The sequence below is a fragment of the Uranotaenia lowii genome, chromosome 2 (genome assembly GCF_029784155.1).
Source record: "Uranotaenia lowii strain MFRU-FL chromosome 2, ASM2978415v1, whole genome shotgun sequence".
Lineage (NCBI taxonomy): Eukaryota > Metazoa > Arthropoda > Insecta > Diptera > Culicidae > Uranotaenia > Uranotaenia lowii.
Genome location: NC_073692.1, coordinates 104,250,695 through 104,265,081, shown reverse-complemented (window position 1 = coordinate 104,265,081; position 14,387 = coordinate 104,250,695). Strand labels below are relative to the sequence as shown.

The 14,387-nt window shown below is 33.8% G+C and overlaps 1 protein-coding gene across 1 annotated transcript in view; it reads left to right on the top strand.

The window, feature by feature from the left end:
- Nucleotides 1-5,248: 5,248 nt before the first annotated feature.
- LOC129741740 (synapsin-like) overlaps nt 5,249-14,387 on the top strand; it is a 99,165-nt gene continuing 90,026 nt past the window's right edge. Inside the window, exon 1 of the mRNA XM_055733520.1 lies at nt 5,249-6,777. The gene's annotated coding sequence lies outside the window, so the exon portion shown is untranslated. The remainder of the gene's footprint in view (nt 6,778-14,387) is intronic.

Sequence of the window (14,387 nt, the reverse complement as noted above, 5' to 3'; positions counted from 1 at the left end):
TAACTGAAATAATGTTATTAGAAGATTTAAAAACATACCCATTTCTGCTGCTATTTTCATAAATCTACGCTGACTTTGAACGTCAATTTATGTCACCCTTGATCGTTGTAAACTGATTCTCAATGATTAAAATGGTAGAAAAACTCATAAAAAAGCATTATTCGGGTTTTTGTAACAAGTTTTCCATCAGAATATCAATAAATAGCGTAGTTTTTAAAAGTAAAATATGATCTTGAGTGGAACCATCTTTGATCTTGAGCGGAACTACTAGCTTCCGAAATAGACCGCTAGGTGCGCTGCCTTATGCCTAATGTCTCACACGCAGTTTTTACCCCTGAATGTATGCAGCACATTTGTATATTTCTTATTCTATCAACTTTAGGGAAAGAAAAAAATGTAAAATAAGGTTCGAATTGAACAAAAACTAATTAATTGGTGACACAGCGTACCAAACAAGGTACACAATCTTTCTTTCAGAGGGACGACGAGAAGGAGAAGAAAGGCTTTCATACATATTTTTGGCATAATTCGAGAACTAATGAAGCCAATAAAGTTAAGTCATTATTTCAGAATAAGAATCAATCTTCATTGCTATTACTATTCGTACTTTATGAAGTAGCTTTCTTTTAAAGAGATTGTTTTAGATGTTCGCATTCAAATTAAAAACGATATACTACTTAATAAACAAAAATTCAAATTGTTTTTTACCCCCATTCTTTCAGTTTTACAAAGTGTAGCAAAGCACACCGGGTTAGCTATTTTATAATACTTCACGATTCAATTGGTGGCCTGGTATTGAAAACCTATCCGATTCCCTTGTCCCTTGACTTTACACTTGAGCTCGAACTGGAAATCGGTTTTAGAAATAGTTTTTTTTTTATCAATTGAGATAAATAATTAATGTTTCCATAAATTTTTAATATAAATAAATGTTAACGTGATTCATAAGAAACTGGAATTTGTAATGAACTTTATTCTATGAATGAGTTGCTTACAGCAAGGTTGTCGAAATCACAGTAAAATCTGTTATTTCACAAAATTTTGAGGAAACTTTTATCACAGCATCTGTGTCACATAACACGATATTTTGAAATATTTACAGATTTCACAGAATTTTTGAATTCCGAATGGATTTCCAAAATTATAATTTTTTTGATCAATATAAAATTAAGGTTTCTTACTTTGAATTAGAAAACTATGAAAAGATTTTCAACGTAAACTGATTTTTCTCAACTAAAATATAAAAGAAAAAGTATGAAAAGACTTTCAACGTAAACTTATTTTTCCCAACTAAAATATGAAAATGACCCAATTTATCATGAATTTTCAATAAAATTAAAGGAATTAAGGGAATAGGGATTAAAAAAAATAAGATTTTTTTCTCAAAAACATTGATTCAGAGCAATGTACAGTTTTTTTTACCAAATCTGTAATTTAAGGCATCTTCTTTTGTTTTACTAACTTTGTCGTTACCTTCAAAAGTTGTTCGGGGCAGTATGATCCTAAACACGCTCATTCAAAAAATCAATCAAATATACTAACGTATTTAATTTTTGAGATTTAAAAAAACTAAAATTTGAGTTTAGAGAATCGATTCTTTCAAAATAGAATACAGTGCATCAAAGGGAAAATTGGACTTTTTTTAAGCAAGAAATAAATTCTAACGGATATTTTGAGAACAGCTTTGGAACGCAGAGTTTCTTTTTTTCACGTAAAAACATTAATTTTTGAACTTTAAAATCTTCAAAGATGAAATTTAATTGAAGTTTTCACAGTTACACAAGTATTAGGAATAAGAGCTATTAAAGATGTTGACAGAAGAAAATGGTTCCGCTCAAGATCATATTTTAGTTCCGCTCAAGATCAGCGTGGTTCCGCTCAAGATCAGAATTCTTACTTCAGTAAAACAGCTCTAGAGTTATTAGGATTTACTCTAAAATATTTTCAAAATCACCATTAGAAAGCAGAAACCAAGATCTATCCGCTGAGCAGAAAATTTTTTTGTTCGGTTAATATCCAAAGCCATACCGCTTGGTCAACTGTTCCGAGTTGCATCGAATTTAGCCAATTGGTTCCGCTCAAGATCATTTACCCTACAAGTACCGCCTGAAAGTTGATTGTTGAAATAGCGAGAACTCAAATTTAAATTATGGGCCCTATTACATAAATCGAGTCGAGTAACACGACTCGACTCCAGTCACTTTCGAGTCGAGCGAAATGTCGTATTACGGTAGTCGAGTGAAAAAACCGCGTCACGAACATTCAAGCAGTCGACTCAGTCGAGCTAATTGACTGGAAAACGACTCGACTCGACTACTGTTATACCAAAATGGCTCACACGAGTAAAATGACTCGTGACTCGTCTTATGTTATAGGGCCCTATGTGACAGACGCCTTTTTTAGTTAAGATGGAAATTTAAATTAATAGTATAATCCATTCACAGCGAAACTAAACTCAAACGCAAAATCCAGATAGTACGCTTTCACATAAAGCACAGATACAACGACCATTTTGTGAGTACAATATAACACTAATTAAACCAACAAACACTATTTTTAATTTGTAAACACATTAATACACTTGCAGAATCCCTGAGGATGGTGTTAAACGACACCGAAACGTTGGAGAATAAATAAATATCGTAAGTTCCTAAAAACTGTGACTGATATGCCGGAAAAACATGTACAGTCGACATCTCAAAAATAACATTTTTTTTTATGTCAACCAGTTTCAGGCTCGATGTTGCTCATCTACAGAACGATGTCCGGACTTTGGCACAAATCTGCTTAAAAATAAGTTAAATAAATACCTATTTGCCATTTTTACTTTAGACTCCCGTGCCTATCGAATTTTGCCAACTCTAGAAAAATTTATTGATCTTGCTACATTAACATATTTTTCGGATTTAAAACCAAATTTCTTCCCATCAAAACTCGTGAAAGACACATTAATGATATTTGTTCTTTTATCTTTGTTTTTCTTTTTTGTCGTTTCTATTATTTGGCAAAAGGTTCGTTTTTGAGAAAGCATTAAGTTTAATATTTACTTAAACAATTGTTTAAGATGGACCATTTTTTAAATATGATATTCAAACATCGCTTTTAATATATTTTTCACTTAAATAGTAAGAAACGCGAGATTTTTGAAACTCGCCTACATTTCAAAAAATTTGATAATGTAATAAGTAAATATTTCAAAAAGAAAGGTAAGATTACAAATGTAATCACATCAACCTAGAATATTCTTACCAAAAATGTATATGTATATTACTTTAACTCTGTAAACCCGTTTTGGTTTCTTCGAAAATCTGGGTACAAAATCACCCCGGCCATCCACGACAAATCCAACTAAATTCCACGTTGTAATTGCCAACTCTATCGGAACTACAAAGATCCTCTATTTTTAGAAGAGGCCAATAAATTCAGAAAGTCAGAAGGCAAGAAAATAAGAAAATCATAAGTCGTTATGTCAACAAGTTAACAGTTTACTGATAGTCAGAAAATCATTCCACCAGTGAATAAATCAAAAAGTAAAACGGCATTTCATGATATTGCGCATCTATCGAGTTCGTTGTTGATTGAAAACCTTGATCTATAGTACACTTGTTTGTTGACTGTAAATTTTTATTTTAAAAAAAGTAATAAAAATACGTAATTTAAAAAGTCATACATACAAAATGGAAGTTCAAAACAGTCCCTACTTATTCTAAGTTCAAATCTTTCATTATGAAGGAAAATTAAAAAAATGTATGAGACACATGTTTGATTCCTTTTCAAGATCTGGAAATTTTATAAGGACAAATATCCTTTTTGAAAAATCGTACCACTGCGATCTGTAAACATCTTTTTTCCTGAGTAGCCGCCAAATCAAAGTTGATTTTTAACACCATAAGGTATCATTTGAAGATTAAGCCTCCAGAATTCCAAACGAAGTGCAATTTTTTGCCACCTTGATCAGCATTCATTGAAACTTTTTTTAATTAATACTAAGTTGGTAATATTTTTACAATTTAATAATATACATGAATTAGAAAAGCACTGAATACTCCGCTTTGCATCCTCGAAAATTTAAAACTAAGACCTCCTTGGACTCCTATTTTCCATGTACCTACCAGTAGTGAAACTTGACGCAAGGCAATTGGAAACGATTTTCCGGTAAATAGAAGGATTTTCTACTTATATTTACTAATTTTCCAATTTTGAATCTTGGAGACACGTCTTTTTTGGAACACGCCTACTTAACTTCCGATTTGTTATTTTTCTGTATGTATTTTGTACATATGTTGGTTATTCACTATGGGTACACGGATTCACCGCAGTTTCTGCCTAAGTAAATGTTCACGTGCATTCTTTAGATTATTAAGTTCGATGAATCTTCAATGCAACGCGTTCGCTATACCCGGACCCCATGCCTTAGTATGAACTATAATGGAGTGAATGTTTTGTATTGATGTAGGTATATTTTGGAAGAACGAGTCAATCAGGTGGGTTTACTTACAGGTATTCCGGCATCCGTGTATATACCTGGCCAGCTGGCAACTGATTGAACATTCTTGTTATATATAGTCAGTTGTAAGAAGAAACACATCTTACCTAACGGTCATTTATGGGTTTCGAACCCAAAAGTTTTCTTGCTGATACCGGGAATCGAACCCAATATGCCTAACATACCAAAACCAGACTCGCACCAGCCTATCTGCTAGACCACATCAGCGCTTATTGTTATTTTTCTCTACAAAAAACCCCTGGAAAAGAATTTATTTCAAACTAACGTTGAGAACGATTGTTTAAAATTTGTTCGTCTCAATCAAATAAAAATAACCGGCAAATGGCATCGCTGCCAATTCCGAAATTGCGAAAGAGAGAAATTTTCCCATCGGATGGATGAACGGAACTTGGTGGTCACAGTTAATTTTCCTCGAGTAAACAACCCACTGAGTACTGACTGGCATGAGCTCTGGCAGCGATCGCGTTTCGTCATACCCTTAGTAGGTAGGGTCAGCTTTCTTCGTCAGCAGAGAGAGTTGTTAGTTAGGTTGCTCTTCATTCGAGGAGAGTGTGGTTCCAGCGCGCCAAATGAATGGATGCACAACGCGACAGACCCATCAAGAAGAGTGTACGAGGGAGTACCGATTTTCGCACCAAACAACCGGGATGATTCAGACAGCAGAGGGTCGCTGCCAGTCTGGGTCGAACACGGTATTGTACTCTGGCAGGATTCATCTCCGGTTCAGTTCTTGCGGAACCGTCGACGGGATTGGATTGTCGGAATTGAGCTTCTAGCTTCAGAAGTAGCAGAAGTGTGGCCGTTCATGGGCGCTCCGTTTTGAAGCTGGGATCAGGATTGAGTTGTGGATTGCTGAAGGGGGACACAATCTTCTTCTTCTTCTTCGGTACTTGTTGGGTTGGGTTGTTGCAGATAACCACCGAGGAGGAGATTTTTCCCACCACCCAAAACCACCCACGACGAGGGGGCTGGTAAGGTTTTTTTCTTGCTTTACTGCTCGGTCACTAACTATGGCTGTGGATTACAACTTTTACCTTTCTTCGGATGATGTTGATGCTGCACGGAGAGGACTCTACTGCTCTAGTGAATGGTGTTATACTTAGTGTCCTTGCTGGGATGCGTACTCTGGACCCATATCATATGGAATAGCTGCGTTGTTATTCAGCACGTCGATGGAGGATTCCCTGGTGAATTGTGATGCATTGGCGGGTATTCGATTACCTAGTGCTCAGTGTTTGGATGGGTGAATATTGACCGAGATCAGGGAGGGCAAGTGAGATTGATTTTTCGTTGACCTTTGGTGGTGCTACGCTATGATTGTTGACCTTTCTAGGATCACGGCAGCATCTGGTGTTAAGGGGATAAGTTGAAACGTGTTGACCGAGATCAGGAACGCCACCTGTTCTTGACACAGCAAATAAGGAAAACTGAAAGCAAATTCGGAAAATTATTCGCAAGTGAAACAAGACTGATTTGTTCGTGTCCTAGTCACGGTTACCCAGATACCAACCTCTCAAAAAGGATTTCATCAATAAAGGATTCACGGCACGTTTCTCCAGTGTTAATTCGTTGATTTGTATTCTACCTGGATCGTCCGGTTTGTCACTGCTCCGAGATTCGGGCTATCAATTGCAAACAACAGAAGTGATCCGGCACAAAACGTGGGACAGTGATGTTCTAACCCTTGGGCTCCCCTCAAAATTATAGCCCTCTGCTAAATTCCGTCAGCCTACCGCGACAACTGACACCGTGCCATAAATTAATCCTAAACGTTTGTTCGTTTAAGTGCACCCCCTTTTCGTGATTCATTCAGGAAACTGTCCTGGATTTGTGCAACAGCTCAGCTCCCAAAAGTTATGGTGTGTGATTGGTGCATCCTGCTAGTGATTTGAATGTCGAACGTGAATTGCCAGCACCCACATACACACATCAGTCAGGCGTTCAGGAAGAGTCGAAAATTATGCATTTCCCCCGGTCACCATCATCAATTTCGTTATAGGTTGTGATTGTTTGTGCTTCAGTGTTGTCCATTGTGTGATTCCGGATGTTTGTGGAAAAGGGTGAGAATAAATACCCCCACCATTAGCCAGATGCCATCGACAATTTGGCAATCGGCACGTGGAATGCGTGGATGATTAATTAAAAATTTAGAACCGTGCCTGGAGCGGCACACTTCAAGTGGTTTTTGGCGTGGCGTGGCATTGCCGGAATAGTGTTATTGTGGATAAACCGCAGCGCGCAGCGGAGTTCAAATACGCAGCAGCATCCAGGTTGGTAAACTTCATCCGCTTTGATTTATTGTTGCCCGGTTGGTTTGGTTCAGTTTGATGCGGACACTTCAATATAGAACCCTAGAGGAAGTGATTTCATAATTCATAGTGTTTGCCTCTCGCCCGAACAAAGTCAAATATTTAGTCAAGAACATCTGTTTTGCTTCCTCGTTTCGGAAGCGTTTTGAGGGGAAGTTCTAGCGATTTGGAATGATGAATTTTAGAACACTTGAGAGGTGTCTCGAAATAGTTAGATAATCCGCTCAATAGCTGAGAGAGCATCAGGAGGGAATTATGTGGAATCGTTTTCCTTCAAAATTGGGAGTACTTGACCTTAGAATGAGGGAGCTCGCTGGAGTAACAATTATCACATTGATCAGTTCTGATAAAATCAGCACTTACCAAGCAATAAATAATCCATAAAAGTATTATTTCTTAATCTCGTTCGATTAATTACGATTATGTAAGTTTTAAAGAATTATTTTTAAAAGGTTTTGGATGTTTCGAAAATTTTATCTCGAAAATATTTAAAGCATTTTAGGGAATTTTGATAAAATGGATACCTTTCTTTTTTAGTCTCATCGTGAATGAAAATGTTGTTTTTAGAATACTATGATCAATTGTTGCTCGCAAACGATCCTTCACATTTCAATGTTTAATACGAATTCAAGAAAAATGCCACAGCTTTACGAAATTAGCATTTGCTTCGAGTACTTTGCATCAAGGGTGTTCCTAACTTCGCATGTGGGCCTAATGTTAACACACCGTGTGATTTGGATTGTTTGCGACGTTATTTTCGACCTATCACAACTAAAAATCAATAAATTATATAACGGATCATTTGAATTTAATCATACTTACAATTTAGTTTTCTTATTCCTAAGATTTGGAGTAAAGACTGGATTGTTTAAAAGTATGTCCAAATTGAACGGGATTCTTAGCATGTTTCTTAAAAAAAACACGATTTTAAAAATGGAAGAATTAAAGCTAAATTTTTCAACCATTTTTCTTAATGTTTTGTCAGATTGTTCATAATCATGAATCATTATGTATAATCATGTAATTATTATGTTAAAATTATGTTTTTTTAAAGTTAAATCTTTAAAAAAAAATGCTATGTCCATAACTAGGAACACTTTTTCCAACGTGTTCCTAATGTTGAACAGAGTCTAGAACACTTTGACTATATCGAAGTCAAAGCATGTTTTTTAAATGAATATGACTGACGTAAAGTTGATAAAAATAATCTTATTTTAACTTTCGTTTCAACGAACTGTGAAATAAATTGTTTTAAGTGAAAAAATGTTAATGTTGTTTAGCTTAAGTGCATTTAGAAGCTATATCTATATGTTTAAAATATTTTTGAAAGGTTTTATGGAATGCTAGATAAGAAACCCGAGGAAGTCTCGGAAATAGACCAGAAGCTTAGGCTCGTGAGAAGAATTTGCCCATGGGGAAGGGGGTGAGGGGTTCCAAAATTTCAATTTAGCTAGAAATTATAACTATACCAAAAATGCACAACAAGTAAGAAAATTGATTCCTATAAACGTTTTTATCTCATGACCATTAGTCTGCTAAAAACCAAGAAAACCGAACAACGTCACATGTAATTAACGTTGACAGTCCAAAGCTTCTCAATTCATCCTAAAATTGAAAACCAATCTGAGAAACTTTCTCGCGATAGCAAATCACTCGAAGGCATGGTCGTTAAAACGGGGGGGGGGGGGGGGGGAGTGCGGGGGAAGGGGATACCCCCACAGCAAGCAAAGTGTTCTACTCTACACTCAAAATTTTAAACTTTTAATGAAATTTTGATGCTGGAGTAAGGTTATTCGATAGAAATAATCTCGACTCAAAAGTTTTGAAAACTGATGTCGAAACCTCTTAAAAAAAAAATTTTTTTGTTTTTGTTTGAAAAATTTTGGCTTTATTCTTGATACATCCCATCGACCGGCGCACACTTTTTTCAGTCATGATATTGATCAGTTTTTCAAACTTATACTTCGTCTGAGCGGTATTTTAGGTGGCTGCATCCTTTTCCTTCAATTTCTGCTACTTTTCGGTCCAATATTTCTCTTTTTGAAGAAACTGAGGGCAGTTTAGTAGATACAGCAGTATGGTAATTAATATAACTTGATTATTTTTGAGCCATTTGAAAGCGTTTTTAGTGGAATTTCTAATGGCAAAATTTGACAATAACGAAGCAAAACCACTACTAAAAGTAGATTGAACTAAAAGTATAATCGGGTAGTATAGATCGTGGGTTGCGAAGGGTACATACAAGATTACTCTTTTTAGGCTTTTAAAACAGCGAAAACCAAAGTTTTCGGTTTGAAAATGGTTGTTTTTTTCACCGGAGTAGAATTTTTGCTAGTCATTAAATTTTATACAAAACAACCAGCAAATACATAATTTAATCTGCTAGGGACCTTGACACGAGCAGACATGGTAAAGGATTCAAACGCTGGAATTGGTTTGAAATAGGGTTTTTCATAAGTTTTGTCGTTCATCAGAAATCATCTGTCGCAAGCCTCGGTACCGGCTATACAGCTTACAAAGCTCTGAAACTATCAAATAATTATTGTTTGAGGTGAGATTTGAATAACTTATATCTAGATTACACTTTCAGCGTATTGGAGAAAAAAAATTGAACATTTCAGCGATTTACACTTAGTTTTTCGCTTATTAAAAATTAAAAATGCTGGTATAAGAGTTAACTTCCATGATGACCCTTAACCGTAGTAGCCGTTCATGAACTTCACTCCAATGTTTGATTTGAACTTTGTGGACATTTTTGACAATGTTTGCATACTTTTCCACCACTCTCACACAGTAATTCTTTGAATAAACAACGGTTTTGTCAGCTATCGATTTAATAATGATGGATTTTGAAGAAAACTGTGCAAAATTATTTTTTTCCTTTTCTCTTGCCTCGTAAATATCTCAGAAACGCGTAAATTTTAAATTTTGGAAAAAATAGGACGGAAAGTACTTTTTACATGTAGCAAAATGCTGTCAAAATTTTTAATATCCGATTACTAGTAAATGAGCTATTAGCAAAGGAAAGTGTCCCATTTCTAAAAGAAATAAGCTTTAATCTCAGGTTCAAAGTTCTGCTACAGATATTTCAAATTTTCTCGCTTATAGTTGGTAATTTTTATCCTAACATCAAATTTTATTCTGGTTCCTTATAATCAATATCGAAATTTTATTTGTGTTTTTAAATTTCGGATTTTGTATCCAGTTAAAGACTCTTGATTTTCGGTTTGAATCATCATTAAAAATTTAAATAAAAAGCTGTGTTTGAAATCGTCGTATGAATTTGGTATTACTATTCCTTCATAATTTGATTCATGATTTTCGAAACTCAAACGCCTTTTTTACATTTAGGGTGATTTGCCAATCGTTGTCCTCTGCCCCATCGTTGCACAGGATGACAAAAATTGTTAATATTTCAGCCGTCTTTCAAATTGTACCCAAAAATAATACTGAATGATGTTTATTTGAATGTTTACTGATAAAATGAGGCTTTTTACGATATTTTCTGCTGTAAATTAGTTGTTTGACAGTTTTACTTTTACTTGTTTTTTTCGGGTGGTTTTGGGCAAATTGTTAACCAAAACCTGAAGATTCCTTCAACGGCAAATAAGGTTTCACGTCAGAACAAAACATTATTCGTATTGGTTTTCTTTATGAATCGTTTGATGGACTATTTTGATACCATGATTTCTAAAAAAAAATCACGATCCCTGTAGAACTATAGAAAATATCAGATTGTGCAACAATTGGCCCGCTCAATTTTCTCTTGCCCAATAATTGTACATCAATTTATTCTCTAGCTGGCTGCATAACTAAAACGCTTGATAAGATGCAATAATGAACTTATTACATGCATCTGATAAAATTCGAATTGTCTTTTGGGGATCCATATAAAACCTAACGCGTCTAGGGGGAGGGGTGGGAGGTAAGGTGAATAATAGCTTGTAACTATATGTTGAATTTGGTTATAAAATTTCACACGGATTTGTTACCTAGGTAGGAGGAGGATCGAAAATTATTGCATTATATTTGAACGGCCCCTTAACATGGAATGATTTCTTTTTCAGCTCAATAAGTGGAAAACAACGTTTAAGAAATGATTTTAGTGATTTCCGTGCTCTGGTCAACTGTTTTTCACTCAGAATTTTCATATTATTATCACGTAATGTTGATTTTCAATATTTAAACTTTAATTTAAAGACACTTTAAATATGATTTGAAAAAATTAATGATATTTCACAAATTCTTTTTAAATTAATTATGATGAAAATTTCTTTTCATCCAAAAATATATTTTGTATCGTCGATCCTTCAAATGGATGTTTTAAATTTACACAAATACGGTAAAAGCTTAGAAGTAGCCTTAAGGCAATTTAACTGCCTTGGTTTTGAGGGAATACTTCTATATATGATTTATCTTGAAGCCTTTCGTCCCGACCATTAACTTAAAATTTTATTCAAATAATTTAAAGATTGTTCTGCATAACCGATTTTTCTCACACTTCGAGATTATCTGCTGCATCTACTACGCAGATTGGAAGATCTGAAATACTTTTTATCTCTTGGCCTATTTTCTCAGAAGTTCAAATCAGTTGTCGAATTAGACTCACTACTCAAAAACACAGTCATTACTTCGAGAAACTGAATTTGTTCAAAACAGTTTTTCAGCTGAAAAGTTATTGGGAAACATTTCAATGTGGTGTAAATGTTTCATGAAAATTGATGAAATACTACAGGAGCTACATTCATTACAAATTATTTCATTTTCACGTTTAAAATATTTTAATAAATTTAATTTTTCTTAGACAAAACTGCATATCTTGGGCATAAATCGGTCGATTGGTTTGAAGCTTTGGACGTAGCTGAGAGCATCCTTAAGCTTTTAATTGATATTCAATATGTTAAAATAAATCAATTTCTAAGTGATACAAAACGCAATTAAAAAAAAGGCATCTTCTTCATACGGGTATAGGGGGCAATACAGATCTTGTCGTTTTATCCTTCCATCAGCAAATAGTTCCTTAAAAATATTTTACGTGTTCAAAAACCTTTTAGTTCGTTTTATGGAATAATTTAAAATTTCAGGTTGCAATAAGAAATTGCAATAAGAAATATAAAATTGAAATAAATAATATTCGTTGACAACCAAAACATCCGAATTATTATTATGGATTCATGATTGAGGGCTTCGAAACTGATTTCAATTCTTGGGCCGTATTTATAAATTCAGAAACCAATTTAATGTAAATTTCAGAAAACGTATTAAATTTCCGAAACAGATTGAAAATTCAAATTTTTATTTCAGGTTCTCAGTTTGTTATCATCGCGCTTTTGTTACATCCGGGGTTTGGATGCGAAACAGTACGGTCGATAGTCTAATAGTGACCTATCACCGATGCTATGATGTCGTGTTTTTTTTATTTTTGTTTTTTGGCCAAAGTTATTTTAATTTTATGAAGGATTAATCACCCTAATTTATACTTGTAGATTTAATTTATCTATCCACCTATATAAAAAAACACTTCATAATCTTTAGATGTCCCTACTTAAAAGGACATCACTTTTCACCGCTAGGCTGATAAATTAAATCTACTAGTATAAATTACGGTGATTAATCCTTCATAAAATTAAAATAACTTTGGCCAAAAAGGAATAAAAAAACACGACATCATAGCTTCGGTGATAGCGATAGGTCACTATCAGACTATCGACCGTACTGTTTCGCATCCAAACCCCGGATGTAACAAAAGCGCGATGATAACAAACTGAGAAACTAAACATCGATAGATGTATTTCAGGTTCAAAATCCAGATGCAGACTCAGCTCAATAATGAGTTCCATAATAATAGATAGATCGCAGGGTGAAAGTTCTGATTACTAGTTCGATTTTTAAATTTAACCAAAGTCAGTTCGATTGCACAATTCAGCTGAAAATGACATAAATTCAGAAAAATTATAGTTCATTGTGCGAAAAATCCGTTCACTGGAATTGATTTTCTATGAATATTTATTGATTATAAAGGAACATAAATCTTCTTTTACAGCAATTCTCTTACAGAGGGAATTCCATATGTTTTGGCGTATTGTTCAACATTATTAATATTGCAGGATCTTCAAGAACCAAATTTCAAACTAAAATATTTAACTTGGACCGAATTTGCATAAATCCGATTTGTACTCCAAATCTTAAATCATTTACCTGTACCTTGGAAAACTGGATTTATCTTTTGGATTTCCTTTCGAAATTGACTTATTGTTAGTTCATTTCTTTACATAAACTTATTGTCAGCCCCATTCAAATAAGCAAAATGAAGCTGGCCAGAGTACTCAGTTTTACCCGGACTTGCCCGGTTATATAATTTAAAAAAAAATGGTTCAGCCGCCCAAATTTTGTTAAAAAAAACTTTGATTTTGTTCAGATACCAAGGCCGTGTGAACGGGAGGCGGAGGGGGGGGGGGGTTAACCCCTCCTCCCCATGGAGGTTTTTTCTAATTAAAATTTTCGTGGAGTATCAAAAATTACTTGACCTTAAAAGGTGTTTTATAATAAGTGTTGACAAGCAAGTCCCTAGGCTTGAGACATTTCATTTTACGACTTTTCAAGGCGTTCACAAATAAAAACTAATTTTTTATTTAAAATTGCTCTTTAATTGACCTTTTGTTTCGAAACTCTAAATAAGACACACAAAATTGTTCCTTACCTTTATAATAGGTTTTTATTAAGAAGTGTTACCAATAAAGAACAGAGTTTGAAACGATCCATTTTAACTTCAAAATCAATTAATCGAATACTAATTTTATACATCGCCATGTTATAGGCGTTTACTTATCACGATGCTCAACAGAATTATCAATACAATTCTAAAATCTAATATCCTCTATCCTATTACAAAAAGTTTTGATTCAAAAAAATATTTTTTTAGGTGCGATGAATTCAAAACGTAATTTTGACTTATTCAAGTGCCCTAAATATATATATGCCATTTTTTTAACAGGTTTTTTTTTTATTGAAATAACTTTTCAAAAAAAGGTTAAAATTATTTAAAGAGCTTCTGCCGCTTGATGACAAAACTTGAAAATAAAAAGATTACATTTTTAAGTAAAAGATTTGAGTCATTCATCAACTTTCTTTAAGACTTCAAATAATTTTGAGTTCGACGAAAAAATTTATATAAATTTTCTATTTGATTACTTTTTCTCATTTAACGAATTTTTAAAGAAGTTTTAAACCTATTAAAATTTTAGATACTTTTTAAGCATAAAGCATCAATTAATTGAACAAATCGGACAAAGTTAACAAATCTGACAAAATTGACAAAATTGACAAAATTGACAAAATTGACAAAATTGACAAAATTGACAAAATTGACAAAATTGACAAAATTGACAAAATTGACAAAATTGACAAAATTGACAAAATTGACAAAATTGACAAAATTGACAAAATTGACAAAATTGACAAAATTGACAAAATTGACAAAATTGACAAAATTGACAAAATTGACAAAATTGACAAAATTGACAAAATTGACAAAATTGACAAAATTGACAAAATTGACAAAATTGACAAAA